Source organism: Mobula hypostoma, chromosome 24 (genome assembly GCF_963921235.1).
Source record: "Mobula hypostoma chromosome 24, sMobHyp1.1, whole genome shotgun sequence".
In the NCBI taxonomy this organism is placed as follows: Eukaryota; Metazoa; Chordata; class Chondrichthyes; order Myliobatiformes; family Myliobatidae; genus Mobula; species Mobula hypostoma.
Window position 1 is genome coordinate 40,516,394 of NC_086120.1, and position 13,016 is coordinate 40,529,409.

At 42.9% G+C, this 13,016-nt stretch overlaps 1 long non-coding RNA gene across 1 annotated transcript in view; it reads right to left on the reverse strand.

Annotated features, from left to right (window-relative positions):
- The window catches only part of LOC134337297 (uncharacterized), a 56,158-nt gene extending 43,741 nt beyond the window's left edge, over positions 1 to 12,417 (reverse strand). Inside the window, exon 1 of the long non-coding RNA XR_010015961.1 lies at positions 12,343 to 12,417. This is a non-coding gene — a long non-coding RNA (uncharacterized LOC134337297). The remainder of the gene's footprint in view (positions 1 to 12,342) is intronic.
- Positions 12,418 to 13,016: the final 599 nt, after the last annotated feature.

Below are 13,016 nucleotides of genomic sequence, written 5' to 3' on the forward strand. Positions count from 1 at the left end.
TAGATTGAGAGTTGAAAAGTTCATCTTTATCGTACAAGAGATCCATTCAAGGGTCTTATAAGAGCTGTATAGAAACAGCCTGGTGATGTGTGTCTTCAAACTTTTGTGTTTTCTGCCCAATAAGAGGAGGAGAAGAGAGAATAGCCAGCGTAAGAGGAGTCTTTGATTATGTTGGCTGTTTTCCCAAGGCAGAGGGGAAGTGTGGTCAAGCCAATGGAGAGAATGCTGGTTTTTGTGATGGACTGGGCTGTGTCAAGTTGACCATCACCAACTTTTTATAGAGCATTTTTTTTCCATCTGTCTCACGACTCAAAACTTGTTTTGAGCAGGACCTCAGAGCGACTTTGTTCTTTCCTAAGCATCGATGACTGGGCTGTTTGACAGATGTATCCTTTCCCTTAATAAACTATTGTGACGCTCCACTGCATTTCAGTTGGCTTTCCGTCCATTGGGACTGCAACCTCAAAATGCTGTGGTTTCACACTACAGTTGCCTGGAGCACAGATGGTAAACAAAGTAACTTCTGCCCCATCTACAACCAGTATGACAGAATATGTAAAACCCATTCCTCCTTTGCTGAACGTGTAGAATCATAAAGCCGTAGAAAAGTACAGCACAGAAACAGGCCCTTCAGCCCATCTAGTCCATTCTGAAACATTTAAGCTGCCTACTCCTATCTACCTGCACAGGGACCATACCCCTACCATCCATGTACCTATCCAAACTTCTCTGAAATGTTGAAATCGAGCTCGCATGCACCACTTGCACTGGCAACTCATTTCACACTCCCACGTCCCTCTGAATGAAGAAGTTTCCCCTCATGTTCCCCTTAAACTTTCACCCTTAACCCATGACTTCTGGTTGTAGTCCCACCCAAATCTCAGAGGTAAAAGCCTGCTTGCATTTACCCTATCTATACCCCTTATAATTTCGTATACTTCTATCAATCTTCTACGTTCCAAGGAATAAAATCTTAACTTATTCAATCTTCCCTTTTAACTCAGGTCCTCCAGACCAGCAACATCCTTGCAAATTTACTCTGTACTCTTTCAACCTTATTTACATCTTTCCTGTAGGTAGGTGACCAAAGCTGCACTCAATACAAATTAGGCCTCAGCAATGTCTTACACAACTTCAACATAACATCCCAACTCCTGTACGTGAGGCTATACTACTCTTCCTTGAGCAACGCGCACAAAATGCTGGTGGAACTCAGCGGGTCAGGCAGCATCTATGAAGGGGAATAAATAGTCCCGATGAAGGATCTTGGCCCGTAACATCAACCGTTTATTCCTCTCCATAGATGCTGCCTGACTTGCTGAGTTCCTCCAGCATTTCATGTAGGTTGCTCAGAATTTCCAGCATCTTCAAAATCTCTTGTGTTTTGTGCTTTTATTCCTCATCCTTCGTTACTATCACTTTTGCATTTGTTTTTGCACTCCCTCTGTCTGCATCACCGGTTGTTGCATGATTCCAATGTTTTTGCACTTATCACAGTGTTTATTTTTGTATTTGTATTACTGTGTATACTGTTCACATTGTGAGCTTCGCCTGAACAAAGAATTTCTTTGCACACTGGTGTATATCAAGGATGAACTCTATTCACCATATACTGTGCATTTACATGTATTAGGAATTTGCTGTGGTGTATTGGTCAGGGAGTAACATGTAACATAAACAACATTCAATAATTATAAAGAATAACATTCAAACTTCGAAGTTTGAAATACGGATATGGAATAAAATCTGCATAATTCCATAAATGCCAGCATGTATCTACAATGTAAACAATATTAGACTATAAGACCATAAGACAAAGGAGCAGAAGTTGGCCATTCGGCCCATCGAGTCTGCTCCGCCATTTTATCATGAGCTGATCCATTCTCCCATTTGGTCCCACTCCCCCGCCTTCTCACCATAACCTTTGATGCCCTGGTTACTCAGATACCTATCAATCTCTGCCTTAAGTACACCCCATGACCTGACTTCCACTGCTGCCCGTGGCAACAAATTCCATGGATTCACCACCCTCTGGCTAAAAAAATTTCTTCGCATTTCTGTTCTGAATGGGCGCTCTTCAATCCTTAAGTCATGCCCTTTCGTACTAGACTCCCCCATCATGGGAAACAACTTTGCCATATCCACTCTGTCCATGCCTTTCAACATTCGAAATGTTTCTATGAGGTCTCCCCTCATTCTTCTAAACTCCAAGGAATGCAGTCCAAGAACGGACAAACGTTCCTCATATGTTAGCCCTCTCATTCCTGGAATCATTCTAGTGAATCTTCTCCGTACCCTCTCCAACGTCAGCACATCCTTTCTTAAATAAGGAGACCAAAACTGCCCACTATACTCCAAGTGAGGTCTCACCAGCGCCTTATAGAGTCTCAACATCACATCCCTGCTCCTATACTCTATTCCTCTAGAAATGAAAGTCAACATTGCATTCGCCTTCTTCACCACCGACTCAACCTGGAGGTCAACCTTAAGGGTATCCTGTACGATGACTTCCAAGTCCCGTTGCATCTCAGAACTTTGAATTCCTTCCCCATTTAAATAATAATCAGCCCATTTATTTCTTCTGCCAAAGTGCATAACCATACACTTTCCAACATTGTATTTCATATTATTCAAGAATAAACCCAAGAGATTCTGCAGATGCTGGAAATCCAGAGCAACCCACATGAAGTGCTGGAGGAACTCGGCCGGTCAGGCAGCATATATGGAAAAGAGTAAACAGTCGACGTTTTGGGCCAAGACTCTTCTTCAGGTTTGGAAAAGAAGGGGAAAGACTCCAGAATAAAAAAAGTGGGTGGGGGAGGAAGGGGAAGGAGGCTCACTAGAAAGCGATAGGTGAAGCCAGGTGGGTGGGAAAGGTAAAGGGCTGGTGAAGGAGGAATCTGATAGGAGATGAGAGTGGAGAAAGGGAAGGAGGAGGGGAGCCAGGGGGAGCGTGATAGGCAGGTGAGAAGAGGTACGAGGCCAGAATGGGAAGTAGAAGAAGAGGGGAGGGGGAAAGGGAAAAATTATTGTTATGGGAAATTTATTTTTTATTCCTCAGCTCAAGCTGGTAAAGCTTGAGACAGGCATAGAGAAGCACATTCATTTCTCAATTGCTAGAAACTTCTGAACTATTCTAGAGTGTTTAGTATTGTGGCTTTCTGAAGATTTACATAAATATTGTTGTTAGGGCCTGAATGTTTAATGCTACCGTGTAGTGCCTTTGGATTGATACCAGTTGTAGATATTGGTATTGGGACAAAGCATACACTGTTCGTGTTTCATTAAATGTATTATTAAAAGTAGATTAAAGTGTTTACAGTGCAGTGCAGTGAGGGAGTTAATAGATAGAGGGAGTGGTGGGGTGCTAACTAGAGTGGTTAATCAAATTAACTGCCTTGGGGAAGAAACTGTTAAAAGTGGTGTGAAGTTTTAGTCAATAAACTAATAAGCCAATCTGTATCTGATGGCAAGGTCAGCAAGCCAGGATGTCTGGGGGACCCAGGTTTGTGGCAGAGGCAGAGGATGGGAGGGGTTGTTGAATGGAATAATCAGTTGATGGTGATATCATTAGCGTGGAGATATGAGGTGGTGAGTGATAGTCAGCACACTGTGAAGGTGGAGTCTGAAGTGTAGAAGGTAAGTGCATAGTTACCTGACGTGACCTTCCTGAAGTATAGTACTGTGCAAAGCCTTAAGCACAGACATACAGATATATATACGCAGGAGGGTTGTGGGACAGGTGGTAGAAAAGTGCCGGGGCGGGGTGTGGCATGGATGCAGACACACCCAGTCCTGAGACACCAGGGCAGGTCATTTATTTCCAAACTATTGGTTTATTGATCATTACAGAATGTCTCTCTGGTTCTTCCCGCTCCCCCCCCCGCTCCCTTCCCCTTTTCCCAACCATGATCCCCCTCTCCCTGCTCCCTGCCCCCTTCCCACTCTCACTCCACGATAGAGACTCATATCAGAATCAGGTTTATCATCACTCACATATGTCATGAAATTTGTTTTATTTAGTGCAGCAGTACAGTGAAATACATGAAATTACGACAGTATGGTGCAAAGGTCTTGGGCACCTTAACTACATATATATATGTGCCTAAGACTTCTGCACAGTACTGTACTTATGAAAGACTTGTCAGAAACAGGTCTCCACATGCCCAGAAAGTGTGTTGAAACCAAGGAATGATATCTCCTGCTGAATAGGTGACATTAGGGTGGCATATCATAGGCCTTCCATTGGTTTCAAAGGTACATTAAATGTCAGAGGAATGTATACAATATACATCCTGAAATGCTTTTTCTTCGCAACCATCCACGAAAACAGAGGAGTGCCCCCAAAGAACGAATGACAATTAAATGTTAGAACCCCAAAGATCCCCCCCAACCCCCCGGCTCCCCTCCATCCCATGCGTAAGTGGCAGCGAGCAACGATTCCTCCCCTCCCCCCACCAACAAAAAAAAGCCTTAGCACCCACCACCGAGCACACAAGCATGCAGCAAAGCAACAGCGAAGACACAGACTTGCAGTACTCCAGAGACTACTCGTTGACCTGGTATTCGACATACCACAGGCTCTCTCTGTGGAAAGAGCTAGTTGACTCAAGAGGGACTGATGATGGTTGCTACCAAGATGGAGGTGTATAAGATGGAAACAGGCATAGACAGGACGGATAGCCAGCACTTTTTTTTTCCCCAAGGTGGCAACGGCTAGTACAAGAGGACATATTTGAAAGGTGATTGGAGGAAAGTATAGGGCCGATGTCAGAGGTAGCTTTCTTCCACAGAATGGAACACAACACGCTGCCAGGAGTGATGGTAGTTCATTCATTGTGACATGGGTGAGCATGGTCTTTTCATGATCATGATTGTTCTTGGCAAATTTTTCTAAGTGGTTTGCCATTACAAGATGGGTGACCCCAGCCATTATCAAGACTCTTCAGAGGTTGTCTACCTGGTGTTATTGGTCGCATAACCTGGACTTATGATCTGCACCAGCTGCTCATACGACCATCTACCACCTCCTCCCATGGCTTCACGTTATCTTGATGGGGGTGGTGGGGGGTGTTAAGTAGGTGTTACACCTTACCCAAGCGTAACCTGCAGTCTAGCAGAGGGAAGGAGCGCCTTACACCTTCTCTGGTAGAGACATATCTCCATCCCGCCGTCCAAGTGACGGTAGTGGCAGATAGATTAGGGCATTTAAAAGACTCTTAGGTAAGCACACAAATGAAATAAAAATGGATGGCTTTGTGGGAGGGAAGAGTTAAAAGAATAACATCATGGGCCAATGTGCCTTTAATGTGGTCTATGTTCTATAAGCAACATAGCCTAAATTCCTCAGTTGCTCATTGGACAGTGAGGTGTAACATCATTTTACAGGTTAACTTATGCCCAGAAGTGCCCAATCAAATTACTGGGATTGCATGAAGCAATCAGGTAAAGGTCCTTATCAGGATTTGCTCCTGAAAAATAAATCAATTTAATTTTCCAATTGAATTTTTATTCCATTTTCTTTTCTCTCAGTTTCCTCTTTCATCCCGACTTTGCTGAAAGCAGCAACATGCACAGTTCCCCTGGAGTCAGAAGCTCTTAGTTACCGTTCACGTCCAGCAATCCTTCACCAAGTGCTGACAGGCTGTTTAACCACGAGGGCCATCACAACTAAGATTGATGCCGTCTTTACCTGGCATCCACGCTCTCCCAACTGGAGTCAACGAGCAGCAGGAATGCTGACGGATGTTCTTCTGCAGATGTCACCCTCCCCACACACGGCCGCTACCCCCATCCTTCCTGCTGCTCCTTGACTTTGCCTGAGATCAACAAATCTGGAGCAGGTTTTAAAGCCAACTTCAGCCAACAATTTTGACATGCATGCACATTATGGTGCTCTAGTGTAAAAAGGTTACGCCTCTCAGCTAAAATACAGCACGTTAAGATCTCTTCTGATAATACTGTGACCTGTAACTTTTTGGGTCTTGCCTGAAACGTCAATAGTTTATTTCACTTATTTTATTGTACTGAGATACTGCGCAGAATAGGCCCTTCCAACCTTTCAAGCTATGACAGCCAGCAACCCTCCGATGTAATCCTAGCCTAATCACCGAATAATTTTTACAATGACCAATTAATCTTCCAGCTAGTATGTCTTTGGACTGTACAAGGAAATCCACACTTACATGGGAGAACAGGCAGTGGCGGGAATTGAACCTGAGTTGTCTGTAGTGCTGACTACTACGCTACCATGCCGCATTATTTTATTCCTCTCCTTAGATGCTGCCTGACCTGCTGAGTTCCCCCAGCATTCTCCACTTTTTGCCCTTGCTTGCTTTCTTTCGCAATATACTCTGGAGAGACCTTCCATTTAGAGAAGTGCAGCGAAGAAGATTAAGAGATTAGTAATCATTATTCGGAGAGCTACAGTTCTTTCCTGTCCTGACAATAGGGGAAGGAAAACAAGCTGTATTAAACTGGCAAGTGCTGGAAACATTCCTGCCCCACCTGTGAAAGACATGTCAGTGTCAGGCCTCTGCAGGTCTGTGACTTGTGCAGGGACTGAGAAATTCTTTCAGAGTTCCTGATGAGTGGGGTAGTGGAAGATTGATGCAGGGTGAGACAGCATCCAGCACTTAATAGCAAGAAGCCCGTCCTTGTAACAGCTGCTAAGCAAGCCTCGAATCGCAAGTCTAGCACAGGGAAATTAGTGGGTCCCTTACCAGCCTACCTCGGGGTCAGGAGTGAGATCATTTATAAGCTCACAAGAAATACAAGTTTATTCTTCTTTGTTTTATTTCAGGAGCCTTCAAATTTAAGGAATGTATGAATATTAGAATCAGAATCACATTTATTATCACTGACATATGTCATGAAGTTTGCAGTTTTGTGTCAGCAGTACGCTGCAAATTACAATAAGTATACTGTGTATACTATATATATATACACAGTACTGTGCAAATGTCTTTAGCACATATAAATAGCTATGGTGCCCAAGACTTTTGCACAGTACTGTAGTAATTTTATGTATTGCACTGTACTAATGCCACAAAAAAAAACTCATTTCATGATGTATGTGACTGATGATAACCCTGATTCTGATATGGGTCTCTATTGTAGACTGAGAGTGGGAAGAGGGCAGGGAGAGGGGAATCATTGTTGGAAAAAGGGGAAGGGAGAGGGGAGGGAGTGGAAAACACCAGAGAGACATTCTGTAATGATCAATAAACCAATTGTTTGGAATCAAATGACCTTGCTTGCTATCTGCACCCACGCCACCCCTCGCCCCTGACATTCTTTCCCACACCCCTCCAGCGGCTCTCCACCCTTGCCACTCTCAAAATCCTTTGCTCCTGCCAGGTTTGCAAATTAGCTCTCCACTCCACATTGACAGATACAGTACTGTGCAAAGGTCTTAAGAACCCTAGCTGCATATATGTGCTTAAGAATTTTGAACAGTATTTATATATATATATATCTCCTATTGTTATACATAAAATAAGACCATAAGCATAGGAGAAAAATTAGGCCATTCAGCCCATCAAGCCTGCTCCACCATTCCATCATGGCTAATTTATTATCCCTCTCAACCCCATTCTGCTGCCTTCTCCACATGATAAGTAGTACCAAAAGAAAGCAAAAATTGTGAGGTACTCTTCATGGGTTCATTCTCCATTTAGAAATCAGATGGTGGAGGAGAAGAAGTTGTTCCTGAAATGTTGAGTGTCTTCAGCCTCCTGTACTTCCCCTCTAATGGTAGTAATGAGAAGAGGGCATGCCCTGGTTGATGGCTGTCAATGTTGAATGCCATCTTTTTGAGGCATTGCCTTTTGAAAATTAATTTTTCTGTAAAGCGTTTTAGTTTTGTGATAGGAAAAGCAAACTGCCATAGATACTCAGCAGATCAGGCAGCAGCTGTGGAGAAAAAGCGGAGTCCATTTTTCAGGTCAATGGTAGTTCATCAGAACTGAGAGATGTTAGACTCTGAAGAAGGAGACAAGGAAAAACATTGCCTTTCTCTGCAAACTTGTATTATCTCTTACTTTCCCCATGAAGAATCATCAGTCTTAAAATGTTAACATGTTTCACTGTCTACAGATGCTGGATGACCTGTTGAGTATTTCCAGCAATTTCTGTTTTTATTTCAGGTTTTCTCCATCTGCTCTGCTTTATCTTTGAAGAAAAATGTGCTCAGGTTCATCCCTTGCATGACATAACGTGTATTGATGTGACATCACATTTGAATTTTTGCCCAATTCAAAATGCTTACTGTGAGGAGTTTGACACACCACATTAAGCAAGACTGTGTGATTTGTCTCCATGCTTTTAGCTCTTAAAGCAGTGCTGTCTGAATGCATTCAATAAACACAAGAGACTCTGTAGATGCAGGAAATCCAGAACAACACCAAAATGCTGGAGGATCTCAGTGTTAGTCAATATTTCGGGCTTAGACATTAGAAAAATTAGAAAGTTTTTGACAAGATCAGGCTATTTGGCCCAATGAAGCTTGCCAACTTCCTGTTCACATGGTATGTTGAAACAACTATTGCGTTTAGATTTGTAAGTCTCTAAGGTATTACTCCCAACTACACAACTAGGTAGTTTGTTCCATGCATCCACAACTCGCTGTGTGAAGAAATACTTCCTGATGTTAGTCTGAAATCTCCCCTTAACCAGTCTCCATCAATGATCCCGTATCCTTGTTGATGGACTAACTTTGTAGCAGCTGGCATCTATCATACTTATGCTCTTAATGATTTTGAACACTTCTATGTTTCCTCTCATTTGACATCTTCTTAGGCTAAAAAGAGTTAGTTATTTCAATCCTTCTTCATAGCTCATACCCTGCAGATTTGGAATGAGTCTCAAGCCCTTCTCCAAACTCTCTCCAGTGCCTTCACTTCCCTCAGACAATATGGAGACCAAAATTAACGTTTCATCAGAACCGGAAAGGAAGAGGGAAGAAGCCACAATACGAATGTGGGGGAGGGGAAGGAGTACAAGCTGTCAGGTGACGTATGAAACCAGGTGAGGGGCAATTGTAGTAAGTGGGTTGGGGGGAAGGGAATGAAGAAATAAGCCAGGAAGTGATAGGTGGAAAAGATAAAGGGCTGAAGAAAAGATCTGATAGGAGAAGAGAGTGGACCATGGTTGAAAGGGAAGGAAGAGGGACACCACAGGGACGTGACGGGAAGTTGAATAGAGGTACGAGGGGAGCCAGAATGGAGAATTGAATAAAGAGAGAAGGAGGAGAGGGGAGAGATTACCAGAAGTTAGAGAAATCAATGTTCATGCCATAAATCAAAGGTTTATCACACTGAACTCAGATTAACAAAAGCACTGGCTAATATTTCCCTTACTTTGTCCCAGGGGAAGTGAAGTCAGTAATCACACCTGCCACAAGCCCACCTGATAACCAACATCTCCAGATCTAGTTTCACAGCCACAGAAGCACACGAGTCAATAAGGCCAGTAAACGGTATCTGAAATTTAACAGCACAATGTTACTTCTTGTTTGCTTCAAAGGGCTGGATTTACATGGTGGAATTAGTCTGAAGTTCTTCTCTCCCCAGTGCTAATACTCAGTGATTAATCCTCACGTTACTGATTTCAGTGGGAAACATAATTTCAGATTAGTTTATAAAATATAAGTCCTCGTATTATAATCCCTTTGGAGTAGGATTCCTAATCTTTTGTCTGACCTAATTTCTCATGACATGATGGCCAACATTCCATCCTACTCTGAAAGAATGATCGTAATTTGCCAAGCACACCCAACCCTAGTGCTGATCAATAGAGATTGGAGGGAAAGATTACGGCCGTTATTAACACTTGCAATGGTCGCAAGAGGTGTCCGTCTGGTTAAATTGGATAAAGATAACAATAAAGACAAAACAGCCCATGTTGATCAATATCAACATTAAGACTGGTTGCATGGTTAAAAAAGGGAGCAGGTGATGGATGGTCGTATGAGCAACTGGTGCATATCACAAGTCCTGGTTATGAGACCACTGACATCAGGCAGACAATCTCAGAAGAGTATTGATAATGGCTGGGGTCACCCATCTTGTTAGGACACTGCCCGAAGACAGCAATGGCAAACCACTTCTGTAGAAAATGACCATGATCGCCCACATCAAATGACATGGCACATAATGAACGAATGAGAACATAAAAGCAAGGATGTAATGCTGAGGCTTTAAAAAGCATTTAGTAGATCAAACTTTAAGTATTGTGAGCAGTTTTGGCCTCACACTGGATGTGCTGCATTGGAGAAGGTCCAGGGGAGGTTTATGAGAATGATCCTGGGAATAAAAGAATTAACTTATGAGGAGAGTTGATGCCTTGGGGCCTTACTTGCTGGAATTTAGAAGAATGAGTGGGCATCTCATTGAAACCTATCGAATATTGAAAGACCTAAATAGAATGGATGTGGTGAGGATGTTTCCTATAGTGGCAGAATCTAGGATCAGAGGGCACAGCCTTAGAATGCAAGTATGTCTCTTTAGAACAGAGATGAGGAGGAATTTTTTCAGCTGGAGAGTAGTGAACCTGTGGAATTTATTGCCACAGACGGCTGTGGAGGCCAAGTCATTTGGTACATTTAAAGTGGAGGTTAATAGGTTCTTAATCAGTAAAGGCATCAAAGTTTATGGGGAAAAGGCAGGAGAATGGGGTTGAGAGAGAAAATAAATCAGCCATAATTGAATGGCAGTGCAGACTCAATGGGCCAAATGGCCTAATTCTGCCCTTGTGGACTTACTGCTTCTGTAGGTCAAAGGCGAATACCACAGCAGCACTTTCAGTTCAATGTATCTGAGCTTAAATCTGTAGTAGGTGAGAGTACAGTGTGGACCTTGTGATCTGGTTACACTCTGCATAGTGCCCTACCTCGAGGTATTAGCCTGCCTGCAAAGTTCTTAATATGGCAGGCAGGAAACCCACGGCCACTTGGAGCTGGCAGTCATCGCCCACTGCTTGGATCAAGTAACACACTGGCAACAGAAAAGCAACTTAGCTCAAGATTTCGCATTGAATTCCTTGTGCTTCTGTTAAACATAAGAGATTTGGCAGATGCTGGAAATCCAGAGTTACACACGCAAAAATGATGGAGGAAGTCAGCAGGCCAGGCAGCATCTATGGAAAGGCTGAGACCCTTTATCAGGATCTGCTGAGTTCCTCCAGCATGTTATGTGTGTTACTTGTGTGTCTGTTGCCCTCTAATTAGCAATGAAGGCCGCTTCATCATGCTAAAGCTAGTGTGAGTAAATCTGGTCAGGAATCTATGCAGCATTGCAAACTAGGTTGCTGTGAGGACCAAACTTCCACAGACAAAGTCATGAAGGAGAGAGGTAGAGTGACCAACAAGAGCCTGTTCCAGAGGAGCTTTGTAATCCCACCTATCATTTATCACTGTCTTCTGCATCCTGCCCACAGCAAGTACCCCTTAATGACCTCTTGGCCAGCAACAAGGAACAAGAAGAAGCGAAGAAGCACGGAAGCAGGACCAGGAAGAAGAAATAAGACCATTAGTCCATAAGACAGAGGATCAGAATTAGGCAGTTCAGGACATTGAATCTGCTCTGCCATTCAATCATGGCTGATTTATTTCCCTTCACATCCCTACTCACCTGCCCTCTCCCCGTAATTCTTGATGCCCTGACTAATCAAGAACATATCAACCTCCACTTTAAATATACCCAATGACTCGGCCTCCACGGCCGTCTGTGGCAATGAATTCCACAGATTCACCACCCTCTGTCTAAAGAAATTCCTCCTCATCTCTGTTTGTGGTTGAGATTAAGGAAGAAGTGAGGAGAAGGAACGAGGAGTAGAGGGATCAGAAGACATTGTATCAACCAATCTCACACCAGGCAAAGTTCTTAAGATACATTAAATCATCCCTTCAAACCCCAATACTTGAATCCATTTTGTTGTCCTTTCTTTCAAAGCCTGATTAATATAATTTCAGTTCAAAGCTACTGGCCTTATTCTCACCCACTCCTCTCAACATCTCCTCCCTTAACTTTCCACCATTTTCGCCTGGCTCTCTGTGAAACGCCCTAACATTGTGTTGCTGCTTCTCAATAGGAAGTTCTTTGGTCTGATACATAAAAAAGGCAGATAAAAGGTAAACAAAATGCAAAACACAAAATTCAGCTCGCAGTGCAGCTTTGCAGAAAGCCTACGTGTTATCAGAACTTTTTTTACAGGAACCAAACAATTTCATTCTGACTTTGATCCCAACATTGTCTTGTTGACTAATACTGAGACAGATAGGATCAGTGCATAAACACTGACCAATAAACACATCCGGGCACCCTATTGAAAATTTATATTTACCTCTAAATGAGCTTAATGGCGCATGCAGAAAAGCCACATTAATCACACGATATCTTCAGCCCAGCATTAAGAAATCGAAACATAAAAGAAACTTTTCAGATAAGCGTCCAATTGACGTCAAACACTGAGACCAGAATGTGTGCTTCCCTTCTCGAATATGAAGAAAAGCTGATTTCAGAATAAGCTTCTCGGTTGGCAGAATAACCACATGCATGTCTTGAAATATTTAGTTCATGAGGAAGTTTGAGGTGGTTTTTCAAAGTGTTTAGAGTCAATGAAACATTTTATACCTGACAGGAAAATGCAGCAAGAACTCATTTAAGCTGATTTGACTGGAAACCATAGTTCTGCCTGAAAAACGTAACTCAAGTGCTGGTGAATTTCAGAATGGTCTGGGCAAAAGTTAGGTGCAGCATAACATCTAGATTTCTTCAGCATGCAAAGATTAAAAGTTCCCTTTTCTTAAAATATATGTCACTTATCTAGCCACAGTAAATTCTCCGGCGTCTCCAACAATGACAGGAGAACTGTGTCGGGAAGTTTTTAAAGTGGGAAAGGTATTGTACTGGGACAGTTCCACTCCCTTGACCTTGGAAGTCCAGGTCCAGTGGTACAAGTAATGACCACAATTGAGGTCTTCCTTGATTGCAGTGGATGACCATGACTTCTTCTGC